The 12,041-nt window shown below is 43.7% G+C and overlaps 1 protein-coding gene across 1 annotated transcript in view; it reads left to right on the forward strand.

Annotated features, from left to right (window-relative positions):
• The window catches only part of Zfp366 (zinc finger protein 366), a 62,210-nt gene that overhangs the window by 31,145 nt on the left and 19,024 nt on the right, over window positions 1-12,041 (forward strand). The window lies entirely within an intron of this gene.

A 12,041-nucleotide genomic window follows, 5' to 3' on the forward strand; every position in this document is an offset into this window, starting at 1 on the left:
CTTTTTGTTTTTGTTTTTAATGTCAAGATGCCATTGGCTTGATCTTACTTCCTCTTTGGTGAAAAACAAAAAACAAACAAACAAACAAACAAAAAACCCAACAACAACCCAGATACAACCCAGATTTAAGGAGCTTGAAGTTTATTGTCAACAGCAAGATCTACCCTACAAACAGTATGCAAATCCCAACATACTTTATTGCCAACATACTGGCAATAAACGACACACAGTGATAATGTCAGCTGTTGCAGATTTCTTCACATGGTGAATTAATTCATCCTGACTCTGAACTGTCAATCAATGCAAATATCCACTTCTCAGAGGGGGAAACAACTTGCAATTCATCTCTGGTCTTACAGCCACAGATACATCTGCTTTAAGGCACAGAAAAGCAATAGGAGTCCAGCGGCAAAGATGTCCTGGTGACCAGGGCCATAGATCCAGGTTGCTGGGAACTTAATCAATAGTTGAAAAACAAAACTTGTCCATCAATCAAAGTGCAATATACGGGAGAACCTGTATTGAATATTGGGCTCAGTGTGTGTGTGTGTGTGTGTGGGGAGAGATGGAGGTTTTCAATAGGATTTAGAAGAAAGGAGACATAATTAGGCATGAATGCTTAGAGCGTAGGCTTCTGATCATCTTGAAAGAATGCAGTGAATCAATCAAACCCACAAAATCCCGAGTGGTCATCTAGCCTAAGCTAATGGAAGAGATGGTGACTAACAGGATTAGCTCACCTAAAGTGAGAAGAGAGCAATTTCCTTCTCCCCTGAAAGCCAGGATGGGGAGTTTGTACTTGATTTGCTCACGTTCAAGCTCTTCTTGTTCTTCTTCTTCTTGTTCTTCTTCTTGTTCTTCTTGTTGTTCTTGTTCTTGTTCTTGTTCTTGTTCTTCTTGTTGTTCTTCTTGTTGTTCTTGTTCTTGTTCTTCTTGTTGTTCTTGTTCTTGTTCTTCTTCTTCTTCTTCTTCTTCTTCTTCTTCTTCTTCTTCTTCTTCTTCTTCTTCTTCTTCTTCTTCTTCTTCTTGTTCTTCCTTTTTTTTCGAGACAGGGTTTCTCTGTATAGTCCTGGCTGTCCTGGACCTCACTTTGTAGACCAGGCTGGCCTCAAACTCAGAAATCTGCCTGCCTCTGCCTCCCAAGTGCTGGGATTAAAGGCGTGAGCCACCATGCCCGGCTTTCTTAAAGGAAGACTTTTGCTCAAAACAGTACAGGACTCACTTTCCTCAAGAGTGGGGTGTCATCTCCACCTGAGGAAATTAACTTCACATGGCCTCTTCGCCTCCCTCCTCTACCCTAGCTGTCTGGAAGCAGGACTGTTCATGGTTGCAGTATGGCTGTTCTACCCCCAGCCTCATCTTCACATTCTAGACAGAAGGAAAACAGGAAAGGGGAAAGTCTCTGCCATGGGAGGCACAAGATGAGGGTGTTCACAGGCAGTCCTTTATATTTTGCTGGGGGCAGGGCAATTCTGGCTGAAAGGAGGGAAGGCTGGTGTTTCTCCCAGACATATTGCTACCAAGAGAAAAATCAGGGTTCTGTTTCTTAAGGAAAAGGGAAAATGGATATCAGAGCACCATCAACAACCTCCACACATACTGTTTCAACACCCCTATATGCTATCATATAGGTTCCTGAGTTGCCTAGAAAAAGTAACAACTTATTTTTGGGTGGATTGGGCATTTTACGAAAGGGACCTGGAAGACAAGGGAAACAGACCCAGGAGGATGGTAAGAAACTGTTGAGAGCAAGGTGGGCACGAAGTGGACTTTTTGACTAGGATTCTGGGTTTGAGGATGCCGAGAGAGGCAAACTATGATTCGTTTCCCAAGAACAATTGCATGATTTTATGATATCTGCCCATCGGTAGACAAGATGGACGTGGTGATAAATTGACTTCCTGGCCCGCTATTTTTCTCTCTATCCACAAAGCTAATATTTAGAGACAGATAGGAAAGGACTTACTGGAAGGAAGAAGCTGGTAAAGAAAACTCCAGAATTAGAAACATTGTAACAGCAACAAGCCCTGGAGTGTTGCAGCATTTTAACACAGAAAACATCTGAGGGGCAGGAAAAGGATGAGTGAGTCCAAAAGAGGGGATTCTACAGGAATCCTCCCTCTTGGAAACCGAGCTTCTCTTTCCAGGGATACAGCGAGCAAACCCTGGAGCACATCTGTGCTTAAGAAGAATCAGGCCCGGAAACAATGCACATTCCTTTCCATGACTAATCATCCAGAACAAAGAAAGCACTGGGCCTATCAGCAGGAATCAGATCAGAGCGAAAGGAAAAGAGGGAAAGGAAGGAATCCCACAGACCATTACCACCACCACCACCTTCTTCTTCTTCTTCTTCTTCTTCTTCTTCTTCTTCTTCTTCTTCTTCTTCTTCTTCTTCACATTCCTCCTCCTCCTCAAAAGTTATTGGACTATGAAAACATACCCCTTAAAAGGTACCAAGCATAGCACTGCAGAGAGTAACTACAGACAGGCTAAAAGATGTATCTGGAATTGGGGGATCCAGGGTCATGGGGAGGAGGCATACCCCAGTACCAATGCAGAAGTTCCCTCAACCAGACAGCTCAGAGCATGGAAGTTGATGGAAGGAGGAACTAACCCAGCTGAGGAGTGAAGCACACTTTGCACTTTAACATTTAGTTGTTCAGTAGCTGCACAGATAGCTTGGAATTTTTTTTTTTTAATGTTAGCCTGAAAGAAGTTCCATTTTGGGGATGTGAGAGGCCTGGGAGAGGACCTACATGGTGAGAGATCCGAGGATGTCATCTTAGTATCCTAGAGTGTTCTCTGCTAAGGAGAAGCTGTGAGGAGGAGTGTGATGGAGAAACTGGATTAATAATTGGATTGATACGTAATTAGGCCCTGACCAGGTGAGACTGGATGACTGCACTCATCTGTCTGAATACTCAGGGTTCAATGCCGTTTGTCCTTCTTATACAAACACAGCTTCCTGAGGGCAGTTCTATAATGCAGGCCTTCCTCTGTTGTCCAGACTATACAGATAGTGAGGGTGGACCATTGGGTGGAGAAGAAGGATGTTTTTCTCTTTCCTCTCACACCTTCAGATAGCCTCCATCCTTCACGAGGTGTCCTGACATTTTATGCTTAAGGAAGGGGACATTTGGAAAGAAAACGATTCATTGAATGAGTCAAAGGCATGGAGTTCTGCTCCTGGTTCTGTTCTATTAGAAAGAAATCAAGCTTTCGGGGCAAGAGTCTTCTACTGTAGCTCCTACAACATGTTTCTCCAATGTGGCTGTCATTTGCTCTCCCACCTGATGTGGATGCGGTTCCTCAGGACCTCATGTTTGGCTCATAGGACATTGTGTTCCTCGCACTTACCCTAGGGGAAGCACAGAACAGGCTCAGAGTTCCTTTCTCAACAGACTCTATGGAGGGGTTCCTCACAGTCTGAATCTCTTTGGTAATTTGTACTCATCTCTCTCATGGTTTGAGCCTGGGTCATGATACTGCACACCCACAGACTAAGGCAGGGTGAACTCTATCATCATCATCAAAAAAAAAAAAAGACATGGAGAAGAAAATCAAAGATAAATCAAACTGTCTGAAAGAGTGCTTTAAGGGCACCCTTCTGAGATATGAAGGGGTTGCTATATCTAACTTCGTCTAGGTGTTTGATGCTAGATAGGCAATATGAATGTGCGTTTTTATGCATACATGTTTGAAGAGCTAAGCCATTGCCAGTGTATAAAAGCATTGGCTGGAGAAGTGCACAAACAATTCCACCCAGGAAACTGCTCAACTGCAGGGCCTCATTCCTGGGAGCTCCGACAAATGAAACAAATCACTGAAGCCTGCCCTCCAGGGACACTCCAGGTGACACACTCTCTTAGAGGCTCAGTGGAATTTAACTACCATTACCTTGTATATTTCCAGAGTCCTCCCATGTCAATTTATATTACTTTAACAAGATAGAATATTCTATTCAGGCCAAAAAAACATGGTGTATGTTCACCAAGCGATCCAAGCCAAGATGGAGCAGAGGCTCTTGGGAGCTTCTGAACAACTACCATAGTCCCATATACACTTTGGCCAATGTATCCTCCTTATTAGAGATGGTTTTGGCAGTGAATTTGAGTGTGATTAGCTTGGAAGAGTTAACGTAGATGGACTGCAGGAAAACATGGCGAACAGTTGTCCTTCCTTCAAAGAACACCGAATTTTGCCTGGGATCAGGGAAAAGAAGAAAGCTGGAATGTGGCATTAATGAGTAAATTGCCAAGAAATCGCCAATTCCACACATTTATAGACCACTAAGTTCCTGTCTTTGTAAGTATATTATGTTACAAAGGCAGGACACATACTGGGGGTGGGGGTGGCGGGGGGGGGGGGAGAGAGAGAGAATGAGAGAATGAGAGAATGAGAGAATGAGGGAGAGAGATGCCTGTGACAGAAATCACAGATGAGGGGGATTGTGGTATGAAGGGTTTTACTTCTTAGTTCCCGTGGAGTCATCAGGAGGGGAGTTTCTCTCTATCCACCCCCTTCCTGGAATGTTGCAGAAGCCTAGATGTATCAAGTGTAAGGTGCTGAGACGCTAGGGAGATGGCTGCTCTGATAAGCTGTGTGGGAGAACAGGGCCTGGCGAGGACCACGGGGCTCAGCATGTGGCCTGTGGGTTGGTAGACGTATGAGGTCTACTCCTATGACAGAACTTACTCAACCCGACTCAAAGGATAATGAACAAGAGTGATTGGCGGGCCTGAATATTATCAGTCAATTGATTTACAAGGGGCACAAGCATATTTTCTAATGACCAGAACAATCTTGTCCACTCACTGCAGACCACTGTGCATTTCAAAGACCCTTGGAGCACTTAGAGAAGATGCGTATTAGGGCCCTTCAAGTAAAGTATCCCATCTCTGCCTTATATTCTTATTGAATTGGATACACACACACACACACACACACACACACACACACACACACACTCACACAGTGCTACTATATGTCACGTTTAAAGTCCTGCCTTTGCTCTAAGGAAGAATTACTGCTGTTGAATTATGACTCAGGCCATCTATACTCATTTCCACAAACCATATGCAAATTATTTAGACACATTCCAAAGCTAAGACTGCCTTAAAGAAGTCTGTCACCATGACTACTGTTGGACATTTGACAAATACCTTCAGTTATTCATTTCATAATCATACATAAAGTAGCATTGTGTATGTATTTCTTTTACATTGTTAAAACTTACTTGAAATTTATATCAACATAATTTTTACCTTTTTTATATTTTGAAATCATAATTACATCATTTCCTTCCTTACATTTCCTCCCCCCAATCCATCTCATTCAAACCCCTTGCTCTCTCTCAAATTCATGGCCTCTTTTTCTTTAATTAGCTGTTATATTAATTCTTTAATTAATTGTTGTTTTATATATGCATATATTTATATGTAATATATATATTATATATATATATTCCTAAATACATGAGGATAATTTTTGAGCATATGAGCTCTACCTAAATACATGAGGATAGTTTTTTATATGAGCTCTACAAGCTTTGACAATTACATAGTTTTGTAACTCCACAATCCAAATGCAAGTATCACATCACACACACACACACACACACACACACACACACACCCGCCGGAGAAGCACTGCGTTGAATGACATTTTCAAAATACATTTCTTCTAAGTAGAACCAACAGTAGTTGGTTGTCACTCGGCGGGTCGTATTTTCTAACCTTTTCTACAGCATAGTGCCATGCTTGCCAATGGGGAGAATAAATCTTTCTGACCCGCATGCACATGTTTGCCTACCTACAAGTGAGTCTTTTAAGCTCCTTTGATCTGTGAACACTCAAGCAAAACACATATCCTAAGGACATTTTCCCCAGAGAGTTGGAGACAAGTCCCATCCAAACGTGATACACTAACTCTGAAGGCTGGGGAAGAAGAGAACTGCTTAGCCATATCTTCCATTCATTTCCTTCCTTTAAACAAGCCACATGCACAGAGATGACCCCAAACCCCAAGCACAAGCCACATGTCACCTGTTCTTCAGAGAGTAGTCCCAAACAGACATATCAAGCCTACACCCATTTTGACTGTGCAAGCTAGTGTCTGAATTCATCACTAAAGTTTCTTTGTTTCCTTTGGTTTTGTTTTCATGATAGCTTCCTTTAAGATGGGGCCTGGCAATGGTGGCTTAGAGGACAAAGGCACTTGCGGCCTAGCCTAATAACCTGAAGCCCACACAGGAGAAGCAGAGGAGACTCGCTAGATTTGGATTCTGCCCTCCATGTGTGTACTGTGGCACAGATCCACACATACACACGCAGACTTGTGAAACACATGGACACAAGAACTAATGTAAAACAATTCTAAGACTTTCCTACACATGTATCAAATAGTATCTATCTATGCTGGTTCTGAAGATTTCAAGCAATTCAAAGCTCCAGTTGTCTCTTGGCGGCTCTGAAACATTGTTTTGATTTTGATTTTTCAAGACAAGATCTCTCTACAAAGCCCCTAGCTGTCCTGGAGCTCACTCTGTAGGCCAGGCTGGCATGAAATTCACAGAGATCTGCCTGCCTCTGCCTCCCTAGTGCTGGGATTGAAGATGTGTGCCATCATTCATGGCTAAAATTTTTATTTTTATTTGATATGTATGAATGTTTTGCCTGCAACGATGTCTGTGCAGCATGAGTCTGCCGGGACGGGTGCCTGCAGAGGCCAGAAAGTGTGTGTGCATGTCTGGTGCCTGTGACTCCCTGGAATTGTGAGTTAGAGACAATTGTGAGCCCCATGTAGATGCTGGGAATCGAACCTAGGTCATCTGGGAGGACAGCCAGTCTCTTAACCACTGAGTCATCTCGTCAGCCCCCTACTGAAGATTCTCATGCATATTCAATTAACTGTCTCATACATGACCAAGTCTTATAACCAAATAGTGTACTTTGGCCACTAGCAGCAGACAGACTATAATAAACGTATCTATTTTAGACAAGTGGGAGAAATGAAGTTTTTAAGATAAATAGGAACCAGAAGGTCATGTGGAGGGGTGCTAGGGTCAAGTTCCTAGGTGTCTAGCCACTTCTTTTGGGCCTTACTACTGCCATAGGGTGAGACATGGTGGAGCATTCTTTGTTTTGAGAACACACTGCTTCACCAGCAGGATGTACATGGAGACCCCACACTTTCCTGCCAGCCCCCAGGACACTGTTTATCATGACCCCAGCAGACTCCTGCTTCATTTTGTTGGGCAACTAGAAACTGCATTTTAAGTCTCAAAGTCTCCATCTGGGTTCAGAAAGAACAGGAAAACCATTAAAGCCTCGCTCCAGAGGGACCTATAACGAGGTCCTTTTATGAACAAGGAGAGGACAGTTAGCGTGTCCTACCCCGTCCTGCCTTCCTGTTGTTCTCCCACACACACACACACCTCCTTCTGTTTCCTTGGCACTGCTTCTCGCGCTCACACTTTTCCTGGACCTCATCTCCTCCTTGCCTCACCCCTGCTGGGAACGGAGCTCAAGGATAAACCATGGGAACAAACCATGGGGCTCCTGAACATGCAGCATCTTGCCCCAAAACACTGGCAAACTTCAGAGAACACAGCTCCTCTCTTCTGTGTGAGCGTGAAGAGTCTTTGTTCTAACATTTCAGGATGGACAGAAGTCAGTGCAGATGAGTGGAAGTAAACCTGTCCCTGGCATGCTGACTCACTGTGACTCTTCCAAGATCACTTGCCAAAATGACCTTCAATTCAAATGAGAACCGCAAAATACCAGTCATTTTATTTAGGGGAATATTTATATTTTGGTACAGTAGGTGAATTCCTAATGAAAGGGCATTATTACAAGCATGTCCCTCCAAGTTCCACAGTCTCATCTCTGTGCTTCACGCTCATCATTACTTTTTAAATTCACTCACTCCCTATTTCATCATATCTGGCTCCCATGGCTGTAATCTCTCAGCGAAGATTTAAGTTCCAGGTCGCTTTAAGACAAATCAACCCAATACTTTCCATCTTCAAACTGTGCTTTCTGATGTAGTGCCCACTGAGTCCGGTGGCCGAGCACATCATGTTAAGAGCAAAGTGTTCTCTGCTCAAAGAAATAAGCCAACAGGTATTCGGTAGTCTTCTTTCCTGTTGATACAAAAGGACAGACTAACTTCCTACGGGGAAAAGAGTGCAGAGCAAGCACACAGCCTGTTCCCAGTGCAAGAGCCTACCCATGAAAACCTTTGGACTTTTCAGAAATCTGTTTCCTGACTGGGCTGTAGAACTTGATGGCACTTGGAGAACGGCATCAGTGTAGACAATACAGCATCTGACCGTTAGCCAGAGACCAACTTCTCACAAGGGATTGTGTGCACAGTACCTCCTGTGGTAGCTAGCTGTACAGTGTGCCTTTGAAGGGTAAGAAGTAGATAGGATAGAGGGCTAGGGTCTTCCCTAGAACTCGTGAGGATACTATCAATCACGTTTATCACATACCAAAGTCGATGTAACCTGGATCATGTGAGATAGAAGTGCACACATTTAGGGTGAATATGGGAGCTTTACATACAAAAATTAATCTTTTTTTTCTCTCAAAATATCTTATTGAGCAGCTACTTTGCACCAAGCTTGTGGTAGAATCTAAAGACACAGCATCAGACCAAAAAAAAAAAAAAAAAAAAAAAAAAAAAAAGGAGGGGCTCTTATTCCCCATAGTCTAGAGCAGTGGTTCTCAACCTTCCTAATGCTACAACCCTTTAAAACAGTTCCTCATGTTGTGATGACCCCCCCAACCATAAAAATATTTTTGCTACTGTTATGAATCATAATGTAAATGTCTGTGTTTCTTGGGGGGGGGTCTTAGGTGACCCCTGTTAGAGGATTGGTCAATCCCCACCAAGGGATTTCAACCAGGGTTGAAAACCACTGGTCTAGAAAAATTGCAAGCACTGGTCTGTCAATGTGGATCCAGCCCTGTCCTGGCATCTTTACCTTTGGGTGTCTCAGGCAAGTGACCTCCAGTGTTGGAGGGGACAGTCTTTCAGTCTTACACAAGCTAATGTCACTCCAACGAGCTTTCCCACCCTTCACTTCAACTCTCTGCTTCCCTAGGCAATCAGGTATAGTATAGGCAGGAGAGCCCAGGAAGTCTTAAACTTGAAAGCTATCGCTACATGCAATTACGAAACTCACTGGCTCTTTCAGTGTGTACTTCTTTGCCCTGTGACAAGGCCAACACACCCCTAAAGGGTTAAAGCCTTGGGGTTGAACTTGTAGAGCAGAGGCTAAGATGCCTACCAGTGGTAATCGGCTGTGTCTATTTGGAAAATAGAAGTAACCGCCAGTATCAATCCACTGACCATGGTCTCCCAGCCCTCAAGGGCACACTGTTTAATATACTTTCTCACACTCTTCTTTAAGCCTATAAGCATATGGGGCTATCCAAGCTCCCATTTGACAGATGGGAGCAGCAGACCTCAAACCTAACGTGCTTAGTCTTCCTCAGCCAACAATGGGCCAGGGTTCAAGGCCAGATCCCTCAGGCTCCAAAGTGCTGTTCCTTCCAGAATCCCCCAGCTGTCCACTTGAAATTGTCAGTTCTGTCTTTCTGCGTGTTGTTTCAACACATACATAACAGGTGGGAAGCTGCCTTACAGCCTGTTGGGTTTCCTAAGGGTTCAGAAAGCAGCCTGTAATGACCACCAAGTAGAGGATTTCTGCTGTTCCCAGATACAGGGCCTGCAGTTAATCACCGGTCCTCAAGACTCTTTTGCCTCTGGCATAAGAATCCTGCAGCTGCCTGGATGCCTGTGGATGTATTTTTAGAACTAGAGGAGGGCATGTGGGCGGTATGTATTTGAGGTGTTCTAGGGTCTATTAATAATATAATATATTCTGAGGACACCCAGAATTTTAACTCAGTTACGTTCAAGATGGATTTCCTCTGAAGGTGAGCTGCCCTTCAGTGCAGCCCATTCCTAGCGTCTCTTCTGTTCTGAGTTACATTGTTGTTTGTTGTTCTTCTACTCCCATGGGCGGCTCCTAGCACCTGGCCCTCAAAGACTGGGGCATTGGTAGCTAGCAGCGGCCTCAGTTGATTGCTCTCCAAGAAGGCCAAGGGGGAAGCAAGGCTAAGGCCCCTTGACCTCTGTAGGGACTGGCCTCGTTCCCTAAGATCCTTTAGCAGAAGGGGCCTGCTGTTTTTAAGATCTGACCAAAATGTCTATGGGTGGACACCCTGCTTCATAAAAATTCCTGAGGTAACGGATTTTATTCTAGAGCACATAAAACACTCTTTTAGGAATGAGAGGATAGAAAGACCAAACTGTGGGAAATTAATTTTAAGGTGTTAAACTAACAAAGATAATAGGATATAGGCACATAAAATCTCTGCCTTTGGGGATGTAACGGTGGCATTTATATTTAAAATAAAAACCTTTGCTCAAAATATTTCTTCAAGTTACCAGATTATTGGTGACAACCTAAAAAGGCTAGCATGTGCTTTAGAGATTAGTTTTATGTCAGGAGCATCACTGTTAATATAGAAAAAGGAGGCAACCAATTCATAGTGTCAAACTAAAACAAAAATATTAAACAAGATATTAACAGTGGGGCGAAACTAAAACATCTTCAGTTTCAAAGTCTGTGATGATGTTCCTGTCCAAGATTTCCCATACAAGAGAGAGCGTGTGACAGAAGGGGGCCATGTATTGCCAGCCACAACCTTTTAAGTACCTTCTTAATAAGTAAAAAACCCAACCAAACAAAACAAAAACAAAAAGTCATTGCGTTCTGGCATGCCCATTTGCTACATATTCTCCAATAAAGCTCTCTAGCGTAATCTAGGAATAAGTGCTTATTTTAACTACATTGGAGTAAAACAGAAAACCACTTTGGTTTGGGGTACGCTCTTCAGACAGTGACAGGCACTAACAGCCTCCAAGAATCCCTTTCCGCTTCAACAGCCTCTGCCAAGGCAATCTATCTCTATAGGGCTTCCTAAAGCAACACTAGCCAACAGGAAACTCCAGAGAATCACTACTGCTCTGTCTAATGCCACAGTCTTTCCTGAAGGCCAATCAAGAAAACCTTTGGTCCAAATTACACGCCTACAACTGTTAATCTAGAGATCAGAGCCTGCTTGCCACCTAACAAACATAGGGACACACCAAAGAGCCTCTACTATTCCCTACTTCCTGGGTCTTCTGACAGCAACAGTGCCCAGCTTTTGTTTAATGCCCACCCACATTCTCTGAGACGCAAAGCAAGACATCTATCTCCCCCAACCCTCACTTGCCTGGGGTGCCGAAAGATCCTGCGTTTTGTCAGTAAGAATTTTGTGAGGGAAGCAGGACTTGTATTTGCTGAACAGACAAGCTCTCTTTCTAAATTACTAAGTCCCAAGCCCAAAGAAAGAACAACAAACCAGGGACATAACTCTACTTATTAAATGAAAAATAAATGTTAGTAGGCATTATTTATACTATATTTAATATTTGATTACCAAGCCCATGGGCAAAGGAGTGATGCCAGGCTCCACAGGCTGCCCTTAACTTGCACATTAGTATGAAGGGAGGGACACAACCGTAGGTTTAGCGATTCCTAACCTTGGAAAACGCCCTTCCCGCATCCCACCGCCCTTGAAATTGCTTCTGACTGAGGACTTGGAGTGTGTGAACTGACAGAGTGTCTTGGGAACATGGGAATAGCCGTGTTTTCTCTTCATATCAGCCTCCTCTACTCGATGTACCTCAGCAGCTTATCTTGCTCAAAGTAAGTTCCTATCTGAGCTCAGTGTAAAGGTTTATCTCCTTCACGGTCTTGGAATATCCTTATCTGGTGCAGCACAGATGCAACACAAGCGGTGGAAACTGGTTTCCATATGCAAGAAACTCAGCAACGAGACATTTAAAACATCAGTGAATAGATACAACTCCAACTCGGACTGAGAACTGCTGCAGACTGCGACCCGGTTCTGAGTCCCCCCACTGCGTAGCTGTGCGATGTGAACACATCACTTCATCCCTAGGGGCCTTAGGAC

Source organism: Mus musculus, chromosome 13, assembly GCF_000001635.26.
Source record: "Mus musculus strain C57BL/6J chromosome 13, GRCm38.p6 C57BL/6J".
In the NCBI taxonomy this organism is placed as follows: Eukaryota; Metazoa; Chordata; class Mammalia; order Rodentia; family Muridae; genus Mus; species Mus musculus.